At 40.4% G+C, this 13,342-nt stretch overlaps 1 pseudogene across 1 annotated transcript; it reads left to right on the top strand.

The window, feature by feature from the left end:
- Positions 1 to 505: 505 nt before the first annotated feature.
- On the top strand, positions 506 to 1,772 carry LOC111536887 (annotated as a pseudogene). Its single transcript, XR_004228878.1, has one exon. The product of XR_004228878.1 is annotated as a zinc finger protein 101 pseudogene (transcript).
- Positions 1,773 to 13,342: the final 11,570 nt, after the last annotated feature.

The raw sequence follows: 13,342 nt of genomic DNA, 5'->3' as shown, positions 1-13,342 counted from the left end.
GTGTAAAAACTTTCAAGTTTTACTAGTGGTTAACAATTATTTTTTAAAAATACAAATTTCAAGAAAAATAGAAGAATAAAATGTAGTTGTTATCACAACAGTAGTAGTATTCTTTGTGTTTTCATGTTCCTTGATTACTATTGGATTTAATCTTTTGTGTTTTTAGTGGCCAATTATATTTCTTTTTTAATGAAGTATCTGTGGTATACTTAGCTTATTTTTCTGTTGGTGTGTTAATATTTTTGTTATTCATTTGTAATAGTTTCTGATACTAACAAATATTGGTGTCTAAGGAAAGCTGAAATCTTATTTCTAATGATTTTCTACCATCCAATTTTCCTATCAATAAGAAGGAGGAGCAGTGATATAGATGGGATAAGAATAAGGATATTTAGGCGTGGGCCCCACTTGGGTCCGGGTTTCAGTTCCTTGGGGAGGCCCTGGTGTCCCGATACCACAGCTTCTATCACGTGGAACCTGCTGTAGCTGCTCCAGCCCCAGGGAGGACCCAGGACACCCAGAAGCTGGAAATGGACTCAGTGGCCTTTGAGGATGTGACTATGAACTTCACCCAGGGGGAGTGGACTTTGCTGAGTCCTTCCCAGAAGAATCTCTACAGAGATGTGATGCTGGAAACCCTTAGGAACCTGGCCTCTGTCAAAGTCTGGGTGAGAGATTCTGTGGACATAAAGAAGGGAGTCAACGTGGTGAACCCTTCAGCCAGATTCCTGATTGTCACCTGAAAAAGAAAAGTCATACTGGGGTAAAACCACTCAAATGCTGCGTGTGTGGGAAAGTCTTCCTTCCTCATTCACTCCTGGACAGGCACATGACAACTCACGCCAGACAGAAACTATACGAGTGTGATGGGGAATGGGGAGAGAAGCCCCGTAAACAGAAACAATGTGGGAAAGCCTCCATTTCCCCCAGTAGTGGTCCAAGGCGCACAGTAACACCAATTCGAAAGAGACCTTATGAATGCAGGGTGTGCAGGAAAGCCCTTAATTCTCCTAATTTATTTCAAATTCATGAAAGAATTCATACTGGAGAGAGGTCCTACAAATGTAGGGAAATCATGAAAGCCTTTACTATTTCCATTTTCTTTCGAAAACATGGACAAATGCACACTGGAGAAAAACGCCATGAATGTAAGTACGGTGGAAAACCTTTTGATCATCCCAGTTTATTTCAAACTCATGTTACACTGGAGAAAAACCTCACAAATGTAAGCAATGTGGTACAACTTCATTCGGACACATGAAATCAGAACTCACACGCTGGAGAAATCCCACCAATGTCAGGAAGGTGGGAAGATACTCAGTCGTTTCAGTTCCCTTTGCAGACATTAAAGGTCTAACAGTGGAGGAAAACTCTACAAACATCAAAAATATGACCAAGTCTTAGATGTCCCACGTCCCTTCAAGCACATGAAAGAGCTCACACTGGAGAGAGACCTTGTGAATGTAATAAATGTGGTAAAACCTTCAATTATCCCAGTTGTTTTCGAAGACATGAACAAACTCATAGTGGAGAAAAGCCATATGACTGTAAAAGGTGCGATATGGTCTTCGGATGTGGCAATTCCCCAAGGAGACATGAAATGACTCACACTAGAGAAAAACCCTTTGACTCTAAACAATGTGATAAAGTCTTTACTTTTTTAAATCGCTTTCGACAACATGAAAAAACTCATTTAGCTGGGCGCAGACAGTGCTTTTGGAGGCAGACAGTGCTTTTGGAGGCAGGGGGATCACCTGAGCCCAGGAGTTTGAGACCAGCCTGGGCAACATAAGAAGGCTGGGTATCGTGGAGATGGATGACATAAATTAAAGAATGCACACTGGATGGAAATGTTAGTAGTTTGGAAAATACAGGAACATTTTCAATTTTAACAATTAACTCTATTTTTTTTATTATTATTTTTGAGACGGAATCTTGCTTTGTCCCCCAGGCTGGAGTGCAGTGCCAGGCTGGAGTGCAGTGGCGTGAACTTGGCTCATTGAAACCTCTGCCTCCTGAGTTCAGGTGATTCTCTTTCCACAGCCTCCCAGGTGATTGGGATTACAGGTGTGCACCACCATGCCCATGCCCAGCTAATGTTTACATTTTTAGTAGAGATGGAGTTTCACCATGTTGGTCGGGCTGGTCTCAGACTCCTGGCCTTGAGTGGTCTTCCCGCCTCCGCCTCCAGAGATGCTGGGATTGCAGACATGAGCCACCATGCCCGGCCTAGATACATGTTTTACATGTCTTTTTACAGAATATATAACATGCAGCACCGTGAAGCACAGTCTTCATATTCCTTAAGAAAATCTGTGACCTGGGAATGGTGGCTCACGCCTGTAATCCCAGCACTTTGGGAGGCTGAGGTGGGAGGATCACTTGAGCCCGGGAGTTTGAGTCCAGTCTGGGCAACATGGCAAGACCCCATGTCTATGAAGGAATGCAAACAAATTAGCTAGGTGTGGTGTGGTGGTGGGTGCTTGTGGTCCCAGCTGCTCGGGAAACTGGGGCCAGAGGATCGCTTGGGCCTGGGAATTCAAGACTACAGTGAGCTATGATCCTGCCACTCCAGGCTGGGCAACAGAGCAGGACCCTGTTTCTAAAAAAAAAAAAATATATATATATATACACACACACACACACACACACACACACACACACACACACACATATACACATATATATGTGTGTCTATATATATGTGTATATATATAAAGTCTGTGAAGTTTGTACTTAGACAAAGACTTGTTTGGATTGCCTCCTGGAGAAAGGGTTTATGAATTTGACAGTGTTCATATGTAAGAACCTTAAATTGACTCTGTGGGTGAGAGACTTTTTCAGGTGAAAATGAAAGTCTTGAAGTCTTGAAGGAGGGGGTATTTCCACACTGTGAGGGACAGGTGCGTATGTTGACTTCCCAGAATTAAATTCTTACGTGTCCCTGCCTTGGCAATGGGGCTGGATCCACTGTGGGGCTCCATTTCAGCAGTCAGAGTCTGACTTCCAAGCTTGGGAATGTGTTTTGCCTTCTGAATGCTAGTTTTCCTTGTGAACTGTGGGTGCACCAGCTGCTTATCTGAGGGAGTTCAAATCTCTGTAGGCAGACAGGTAGAGTCTCCGGGGATTATAGGAATTCCATCAACTTGAGCAATCAGTCTGGTTTACAGCCTCCTGCTGGGCAGCCTGTTCTTCCCCAAATCCCGGGTAGAATGTGGTGACCTTCTTTCTTTAAACCAGCTCTTTGTTTGTTTGTTTGTTTGAGATGGAGTCTCACTCTGTCACCCAGGCTGGAGTGCAGTGGCATGATCTTGGCTCACTACTAACTCCGCCTCCTGGGTTCAAGCAATTCACCAGCCTCAGCCTCCCGAGTAGCTGGGATTACAGGCATGCACCACCACACCCAGCTAAATTTTTGTATTTTTAGTAGAAATGGAGTTTCACAATGTTGGCTAGGCTGGTCTCAAACGCCGGACCTCAAGTGATCCACCTGCCTCAGCCTCTCAAAGTGCTGGGATTACAGGCACGAGCCATGGCCCTGGCTTTTTTTTTTTTTTTTTTTTTTTTTAGACATAATCTCACTCTGTCACCTAGGCTGGAGTGCAGTGGCACGATCTCAGCTCACTGCAACCTCCACCTCCTGACTTCAAGCGATCCTCCTGCCTCAGCCTCCCAAGAGCTGGGACTACAAGTGTGCCACCATGCCCAGCTACATTTTTGTAGTCTTAGTGGAGATGGCGTTTTGCCATGTTGCCTAGGCTGGTCTTGAAATCCTGGCCTCAAGTGATCCACCTGCCTCAACCTCCCAAAGTTCTAGGATTACAGATGTGAGCCACCATGTCCAGCCTGGATACTTAGTTATTTCTTGATTATATGGTAAACAAGGGGAGGATTATTCATGAGTTTTCCAGGGAAGGGGTACAATTCCCAGAATTGAGGGTTCCTCACCTTTTTAGACCATATAGGGTAACTTCCTGACATTGCCATGGCATCTGTAAAGTGTCATGGTGATCCTGGGAGTGTCCTTTAGCATGCTAATGTATTATAATTAGTGTATAATCTGCATTGAGGACAACCAGATGTCACTTGCATCAATCAGATGTCACTTGTCAAAACCATCTTGGTTTTGGTAGGATTTGGCCGGCTTCTTTAACCACAACCTGTTTTATCAGCAAGGTCTCTGTGACTTGTATCTGTGCTGACCTCCTATAACTTAAAATACTTAACCTCCCGGAAATACAGCCCAGTAGGTCTCAGCCTCAGTTTACTCAGCCCCTATTCAAGATGGGAGTTGCGCTGGTTCAAAGGCCTCTGACATGATCATGCTAAAATCTCCACTCAAGGAGGAGCTATAGCTCATGACCATCTCATGGGAGCTTAGGCTGGCAGAATGGCTCAGCGCATGTGTGCCACTGAAACTCCCTCCTCTACATGTCATGATGCACCCTCTCCCTTCTCCATGGCCTCAGAAAACCCTCCTGTCACTTTCCATCAGAGAGACACTGCTTTAGAGAATACTCTCCATGGCCTCCTTACTTGAGTCAAGTAATAAAACCTCTATTGATGAAAAAAAAAAAAAAAACAATAAGGATATTTATCTGATTGTGGTGATGAGGACAATATCCTGTGGATCAGGTCATTTAATAAATATTATTACCAAGTAATGTTTATTACCCGATACCAAGTGTCGGGTACTCAGTGAGTTTCTGGACATATAATGGTAAAAACAACAGATGTGTTTTTTGTCTTCATGGAGCTTACCGTTCAGTAAATTCAGTAAACTAGGTGAGATTGAGATACATGAGTCATAGTCACAGACACATAATTACAAGCCAGTGTAAGTATATGAAAATAGGGTTCTGTGATCTGGTCAACAAGAGAACCTGACCTATTTGGGGATAGTTTGAGTTGAGATCTGAAAGACAAGTGGGAGTTAAGTAGACAAAACCTGGGGGTTGTGTGGGGAGGAAGGTATTTTAGGCAGAAGGAAGTAGAAAGGCTGTGAGAGGGGAAAGTTTGGTGCTTTGGAAACATTAAAAAGGCCAACATGACCAGATGTACAAAGCAAATGCATGTATTGAGCTGGAGAGGTAGCCAGACTATGCAGGTTTTTGTGAATTATACCAAGGATGTTGGTCTTTATACTAAAGATCAATAGAAGCCGTTGAAGGGGTTTAAGCAGCAGAATGATGTGGTCAGATTTGCATTTTTATAAGATCACACTTTCTGTAATGGAGAACTGACAGGTGGAAGGCAAATGTGGATATGAGGTGGAATGGACAAATGAAGAATTAAGCTCATTATGCTCTTTATACATAGTTATGTACCATGAAACACCACAGACTTCCAGCTCATCTCTTATCCTCCTCATTCTAATTACTCTTAGACTCCTTGTATCCTTCTCCACCATCTCCTCTACTCTGGCAACTCTTCTACAGCATCCACAGTGTAATTTATGGCCCATTATCAGTAAAATCTCCTGTGTCCGCAACCTAGTTTTTAAATGATTCTTTCTCCTAGCTCTAGTGAAAATATGACTCTTCCCTGATGACATTGCCCAGTCATCTGAAGTAGTGGCTATTTTTTCCTCCCACTGAGCTTGGGAATTGGAGAGGTCTTGTCCTCTTTGCTCACTGTGGCTTCTTTCATTCTCCCTCTTTTCCTTTTAAAAACTTGCTGATTTTATGCTAGTGAGAATGTGAAGAAAGGAGAATTCTTATACACTGTTGGTGGGAATGTAAAGTAGTACAACCACTATGGGGAACAGTATGGAGTTTCTTTAAACGAATACAACTAGAACTACCATATGATCCAGCAATCCCACTCCTGAGAATCTATCCACAGGAAAGGAAATTAGTGTATTGAAGAGACATCTGTATTCCCATTTTCATTGCAGCCCTCTTCACAATAGGCAAGATATGGAATCAACCTAGGTGAATATGTGTAATTATTATTTATCTGTTAAAAACCATTAAAAAATTTTTAAACTTAGTGATTTTGAGTCTCATGTAATCAAATTATATGACTCATCATTGTTAACACTCCTTATTTCTTTATACTTTAAACTTCAAATCGTATAATTTAATCTAGCACAACTCTTGTCACTAGTTGTTGATGATTTCAATAACAAAGAACTGGTTACTCCGTTCTTTGATGTCTTCTCCTTCAGTCAGTGATGCTCCTTGTATGAATCCTCATGACTTTTATCATCACCAATAACTGCATCTTGTGTATAACCGGAATTTCATGTCTCTCACTCTAAACACCATCTCTTCTCTTCTCCCACCTCACTCTTTCCAGCTTCCTAATCCCAGCAATATTTTGACCCCTCTGGAACTCTCATCTCCATTGGTCACACTATTTTTTCACCGTTTCTCTCTTTTCAAACACCCTTAATTCTTTTGCCTTTCTCTCACTTTTTACCATTCTTTTGGCAAAACTATTACTACTTTTTAGTAAAGTCCAGCTCTCTATTATTCTGAACCTGTACCTGATCACCTAAAGTGGAGACTAGAGGAAAACACTCAACCAAGTTTCTTGATCTCATTTGAAATTCATGATCACGAATCTCAAGTAGGCCCTTAATGCTGTCAGGTAAGCCTTCTCTATGTCCTTAGTCCATCTGTCTCTTGCCTTCAGGATGATTATTTCAGACTTTTTCCATTTTGCTGAAACTCCAACATGTCTCTTATGCTCAGCTGATGACCATGCTTTCTTCCTGACTGAGGAAATGGAAGCAATCAGAAGAAAACTTGTACAGATGCCCATCAAAACATCTACTTACTTAAAAGTACTGGTACCTCCCTCTGCCTTCCTACCTGTTACCTCAGATGAACTAACCATATTCCTATCCAAAGCCAATTTCTCTACTTGTTCATTATTTGCTATTTCTACTTGTCTACTCAAAGAGCATTCTAGCAATTCTTTCCTCTTTTTCCTTCATTATCATTTTTTTCACTTTCTACTGGATCATTCCAATTACCTTACACAAAAGTATCTTGACTCTACTTCCCTCAACAAATACCATTCAATTTTTTTGCTTCCCTTTGCAACATACCTCCTTAAAAGGATTGTCTGTACTCATTGTCTCCAAATTCCTTCCCTTTTCTCTTAAAACCATGCCAACAGGTATTTGACATCACTGCATGGAAACTGCTCTCTTCAAGATCACTGGTAACTTCATGATGCTAACCTTGGTGGTCAATCTTTGTTTTCATCTTACTTGACTCTGTCATCAGTATTTGCCATATGATCACTCCTACTGCTTTGGTAAGTTTTCTTCACATGGTTTCCAGAATTTTCTTTTGCTCTGCTAGCCACTCACTCCTTTGCAGGGTTTTCCTTTCCCCATACTTTTAGTGTACGAATGCTCCGCAGTTGAGCCCTTATTCCTCTTCTCAACTGTATCTACGTTATATACTGTGGGGATCTTATGTTCACACATGGCTTTAAATATTTATTTGCCAGCGACCCCCACATTTATATCTCTGGCTCAGATTCCTTTCTCCAACTCCAACTCATATATTCAACTGTCAGCTAATTATTCCAGTTGAATGTCTTATAGACATCTCAAACTCAACATGTCCTAAACAAACTCCTGCTTTCTCTCTCTCTCTCTCTCTCTCTCTCTCATGTACACACACACACACACCCCAACACACACACACACAAACCTGCTGTATAAGTAGCCTTTTCCATTGCAGCTGAGCAATTACAGATTATCAGCTCATCCCAGTTGCTCAATCCAAGAAACCTTGAGTCATTTCAGATGGTTCCTTATTCATACCCCACATCCAATCCATTAAGACAGCCTGGTAGCCCTACTTTCAAAATACACCTGGGATCTGAATTACTTCTCACTGCCTACATTGCTGATTGCTAGGTACCACCACATCTCTTTCCTGATTACTTCAATTTTTTTCTAATAGGTCTCCCTACTTATCTCCTGGTACTCATACAAAATTATTTTCAGATAATTAGCCACAGTGATACATTGAAAAAGTAAGTCTGATTATATATTCCTACAGCTTAAAACACTGTAGCAATTGCCCGTTTCATCAGAATAAAGCCAAAATCCTCTTAATGTCCTACAATACCCCACATAAACTGCTTTACCTATCATTACCTTTCTTTCTTTTTCTTTACCCTGTCACTCAACTTCAACTACTCTGGCCTCCTTGCTATTCCTTAAACTCACCATGCATAACTCAGAATTAAGAAATTTGCTCTTGATGTTTTCTTCCTGGAATACTATTTTTTTCAGGTATTTTCTTTGTTAATTCTTTCAGCTCCTTCGAGTCTTTGCTAATAAGGCCTAGGCTCACCATTCAATTTCAGATGGCAATTTCCCCAGCCCCCAGCACCTCCAACATTCCATTGCTCTCATTATCTTTTTTCTTTTCATTTCATAACAATGATCACTTTCTAACATATCAGGTAAATTACTTAGCTATTATGCTTATTGTGTATTATTTGTCTTGCCCTGCTATAATATAAGCTTGAATGAGGACAGGGATCTTTTTATTCACTGATGTATCCAGGCACCTGAAACAGCACGAGGCACATTGTAGGAAATCAATTAATGTTTGTCGAATGAAAGCAAAACAGAAAACAGAGTGAAGAATTCAGAACCTGATCAACATATATGTGAAATAAAGTAAATGAAAAAGGAGGCATCCCATTTAATAGGAAATTGGATTATTCAACAGGTGGTGGTTTGTTATTCATTTGGAAGGGAGAAAAAGTTAGATTTATACGTATAAAAATGAATTTCCTAACATACAAATTAGGCTCAGAAAAAAGCATTTCAGTGGAGGTTGGGGTTGGAGGAGAGATTTGAATAAATCTTGGTGTAATTTTTTTTTCAACCATTGTTTTGGTATTCTTCTACTTGTATTATCTGCTTCTTTGATATTTTGATATATAATATGATGGAAAGAGTGTAATTTCCATGATCTCCGTCAACTAGGGTATTTCTTTTATATTCACAATGACATTAGTTTCATGGAGCTTTGCTTCCCAGAAAGTATGCTGTCACTACTTATTCCCCACTATTTTCTGTCAACTGAATTTCTGGATTAATTTTCTGGATTGCCTGATTATAGAAAGATGGAGAGAAGAAACATAATTGGTTGATGGGTGTGGGGAGGGAGTAGAGGGAGGCAAATGGGAAGATTAGTGCTTGGGCTCATTGGATCCAGATTCATTCCCAAATGGTAGAGAAGGACTTTAGCCTTTCTGTTGGTACTGAACCTGGGTAGCAGAATCATAGATAAAGAATATAAAAATATGAATACTTCTCATATTTTTTTATTCGGTTCATCTCTTTTTCAGGAAGTGGCCAGGGTGTACTGGGAGTTAAGGATAGAATACTTTCACTCAGCTCAGCTTCATTAGACCTATAATTGGAATCAAACTCTCTAAGATTCCAACATCAACTTACTTTTATTCTCATAGAATGTTTCACTTATTCTGCATCACATAGACATTTAAAAATAAATTAGGACAGGCTTCATGTGGTCATCAGATTAACAACCCCTAAAGCAGTCTCCTCAAACTTCTTTCTAGAATGTTTTCACATAAAATGATACAACAAAGTTGTGAAACAGGTAACATGGCTATTGTAACACCCCCATACATTTTCCCCATATTTTTCCTCCCCCCCTGGGTTTTTCCCCAACTGAAGGTGACTCTGGTCCACTTATGTCTTCCTCTGTGGCTTTTTGGTGACATCTTCCTGCCATAGTTGACTGATGACTTAGTTGTCTTCTGAATCATAGCTTTCAGCCTACCTGTTCTTCCCACAGTGTCCTTGGGACCACTCTGTTATCCTCTCACATTCTGCCCACACACAGGAATGAGACATCTTCAGAAACATGTTAACCTATTTTCCAAGGATCCTGGAAGCAAATTTCCTTTCAGTAACAGACTGCGCATAATTGTATTCAGGAAGAATCCAGGTTCTCATACAAGTCACTGGGCAAATGATAAAAGAAATGTTTTTCTACACTTGTGCTGTCTTTTCTGCCTCCCATTCACACATCTTCACTGAATTATCTACCTTCGGTCCTCTCCCACACACATAATGAGAAGTAGCAAGGCTTTAATCCTGTGTGGATGAAAATAAGAAAAAATTATATGACATTTAAGGAGCATAACATTGCTTCCTTTCTAGTAATGTTCTATTTTCTTTATTAGACATTTCCATTCTCATACAGGTTTAACTCACACATTTACATAGATGACCCTGAAGGTCTGGTTTCTCTCCCAAGTTCCTGTCCGACCACCTATTGAACTTTTCTATCCAGATATTTTTAAATCTACTGTGGCCCAAAATATGCTCACACCTTTCCTCCTGACTTACCTGTTCCCTTTCTGGTAATAGTCACCAAACACTAAATGTTGTAGTCATCTTTGAGTCGTCCTCTGCCTTCTCCTCCTACACTCTGGCTGTCTTGGGGTGTTCATTTACCTCTATGATGACTCATCATCACCTTCTTTGCATTTACATTGCTGCCACCCTAACGCTGGCAGGGCCATATTAAAATTTTAAGGTTCCTTCCTCTCCTATATATTATTCAAATTTAAAATTGTGCTGTTTATATTCACTGAAAGAGAATTTTTAAATTTTCTTTGTGACTTAGCTTCACTATTTTGGAACTCAGAATACAGCTTCCTTTGGAACTAATCTCCTGAATAGAAATTATGTTCTCAAATGCTTATTTAATCCTTAACACAATGAGATAATAGAAAACTCAGCCCAGGGGCATAACAATGATTCTATAGGGATATGAATTCAGACTTCCAATATGGGACTTTTCTCATTCTCTGCCCCACAGATTTGATCTAGAAGATGTGTCTGGATGACTAAAACTCTCATTTGCAATAAACTTCAGGTGTGGATGCCTATGCCCCGGGGCAAGAACTCTGAAAGAGTGAAGGGGCAGAGAGTGCCCTAGGATGAGAACTGTGAGCTTATGGCCAAAATGCTATCTTGAGGGTAAGGGTATGGGTAAGCATATTTAGAACCCCTTTTTGTTTCTCCTCTATATCTTGTTCTTTGCCTCTCCTTCCATGACCCTTTGTAAATGTACTCTTAGATTCATGACCGTGTAAAACTATCAGGAAGAGATCCCCATGACCATCTCATGCTTTCATTTTCAATTTGAAAAGTGAACAAAAAGGTCCAGTAGCCTTGGGAGTGAGTGCCACAGAAATTGTGCTGAAATCTTAAATTCATCTTCGATTTCTAATTAGATTCCCACTTTCGGTGAGAAAATATGGTATTCAATTTCCTCAGAATCAGAGGGTCTAACAGTGCTTCCTGACTGTGGGCATATGACCAACTCCTCCTTATAGAAGAGGTGTCTATTAGGCAAGCTAAGTTATGTCAAAACAAGCATCATAAAATAAGAAAAATATTAAAAACAATATTTATGTGGAAAATTGGATTATCGTGGGTTTTTTCTTCATGTAGTATATGATACGGTATTTTTGAAGGTGGGTGGAGCGGGGAACCATGAAGTTTTCATTGCTCCAGGATCTAAAGATCTGGCCTGTTCTGTTAACCCAGATTTACAGTGACCCAGTGACCCATTGTGAGCTCCCACATTGACACATCTGAGGCTATTCTCATCTTTCAGTCCAGAGAGGATCATGTTCCTCCTTTCCCCTAAATTTGATCTTTTCCTTGGTTTGTAATCTATATTTGATTAGATGTCTGCCTCTTTATCTTTTACAATTATAATCAATACTTTTCTTCTTCTTTCTACCCTTTATGTTTTATTGCAGTTATTTACTGAGTGAGTACCCAGGTTACAGGCTGTTAACTCTAATGTTAAAGACTTGGGCTGGTCTCCATTGGCAGACTGGGACTAATGATACCATTAATCACAAATGTAGATTATAGCATTTCCCATCCAATATCTGCTCTACCTTCCAAGATACTATAGGATTCTAGCACCTCATCCTTTGTAAAAAGTGAGGTGATGAGAACTGTAGTGCTTGGATCAAATAAATAAAAGGAACTTTAAAAAAATCCTACACCCTGCTAGCAACAACTGGATAATTTGATGGTGGTTAAAAGGACTTGAGAAAGTCAGCAGTCTCCAACCTTTTTGGCACCAGGGACCAGTTTCGTTGAAGACAACTTTTCCATGAATGAGGTAGGGGGATGGCTTAGGGATGATTCAAGGGCATTATGTTTATTGTGAGCTTTATTTCTATGATTATTACATTGTAATGTATAATGAAATAATTATACAACTCACCATAAGGTAGAATCAATGGGAGCCTTAAGCTTATAGTCCTGCAACTAGATAGTCCCATCTGGGGGTGGCATATGGGACACTGTCAGGAGACAGTAACATCCAAAATGTGTTGCTATGTACCATCTACTCTGGAATCTCATTTTGGTTGCTGTCACTCAAAAAACCCTGCTTCACAAAGATAGGTGGTTGGAAATGGAAGCAGGCTTTTCAGTGATTTTGTGGCAATTCCAAGATATTCCATCTTGACTTTAATCCAGAACGTATGGAGATTTAAAGTCTCAAACATACTTCTAAGGCCACAGTCATTTGCGATCTCAAGCAGTTGAACGTCTTCTAGCACAGACAAAGTCGGTTCACCTGGCTTATTCACAAATGGATTGCAGATCCATTCCTTTTCATTTCGGGGGTCTTTTGTGGTTAGGAAGTAATGCTCAAACTCTTTTAAAAGCTGAGATAGGAGATCATGAACCAGGTGGGAGAAAGAAGGCCCTGACTCAGTCTCTTTCAAAATCTCTGCTAATGTTTGAAATATGTCAAAAATCCCAATGTTCACTCGTTGCCCCCATAATTCCAATTTAGCTTTGAATGTAGCCCCTTTATCTGCTGACTTGAACACAGTGGTTGTTCTCCCCTGAACTGGCAGATTGGGTTTATTAAGCAGGTTTAGTGTGTCACACAAGTAAGCAAGTTTTGTGATCCATTCTGTGTCACTGAAATGTGCTACCAGTGGAGATCGTTTTTCTAAAAGAAATCTCTGGAGTGGCTCTCATAACTGAGAAACTCTGTTCAGTGATCTACCTTTAGAAAGCCATCTCACTTCTGTATATAAGAAAAGATGCTTGTGCTCTGCATCCATCTCCTCACAGAGCTGCATGAACAGATGTGAGTTAAGGACATGTACTTTAATGTGGTGGATAATTTTAATCACATCCTGCAAAGCATGGTTAAGTTCAGATGACATTTTTTGGCTAGCCATAATTTCTCTATGGGAAGATGCAGTGCGTAGACTCACATTTAGAAGCGACCTCTTTGGTCCAGGTAGTGAAACTAAAAAGCCATCCAGTCATGGCAGC

This window comes from Piliocolobus tephrosceles, chromosome 1 (genome assembly GCF_002776525.5).
Source record: "Piliocolobus tephrosceles isolate RC106 chromosome 1, ASM277652v3, whole genome shotgun sequence".
Lineage (NCBI taxonomy): Eukaryota > Metazoa > Chordata > Mammalia > Primates > Cercopithecidae > Piliocolobus > Piliocolobus tephrosceles.
The sequence above is the reverse complement of the archived record's forward strand: the minus strand, read 5'-3'. Positions and strand labels throughout refer to the sequence as shown.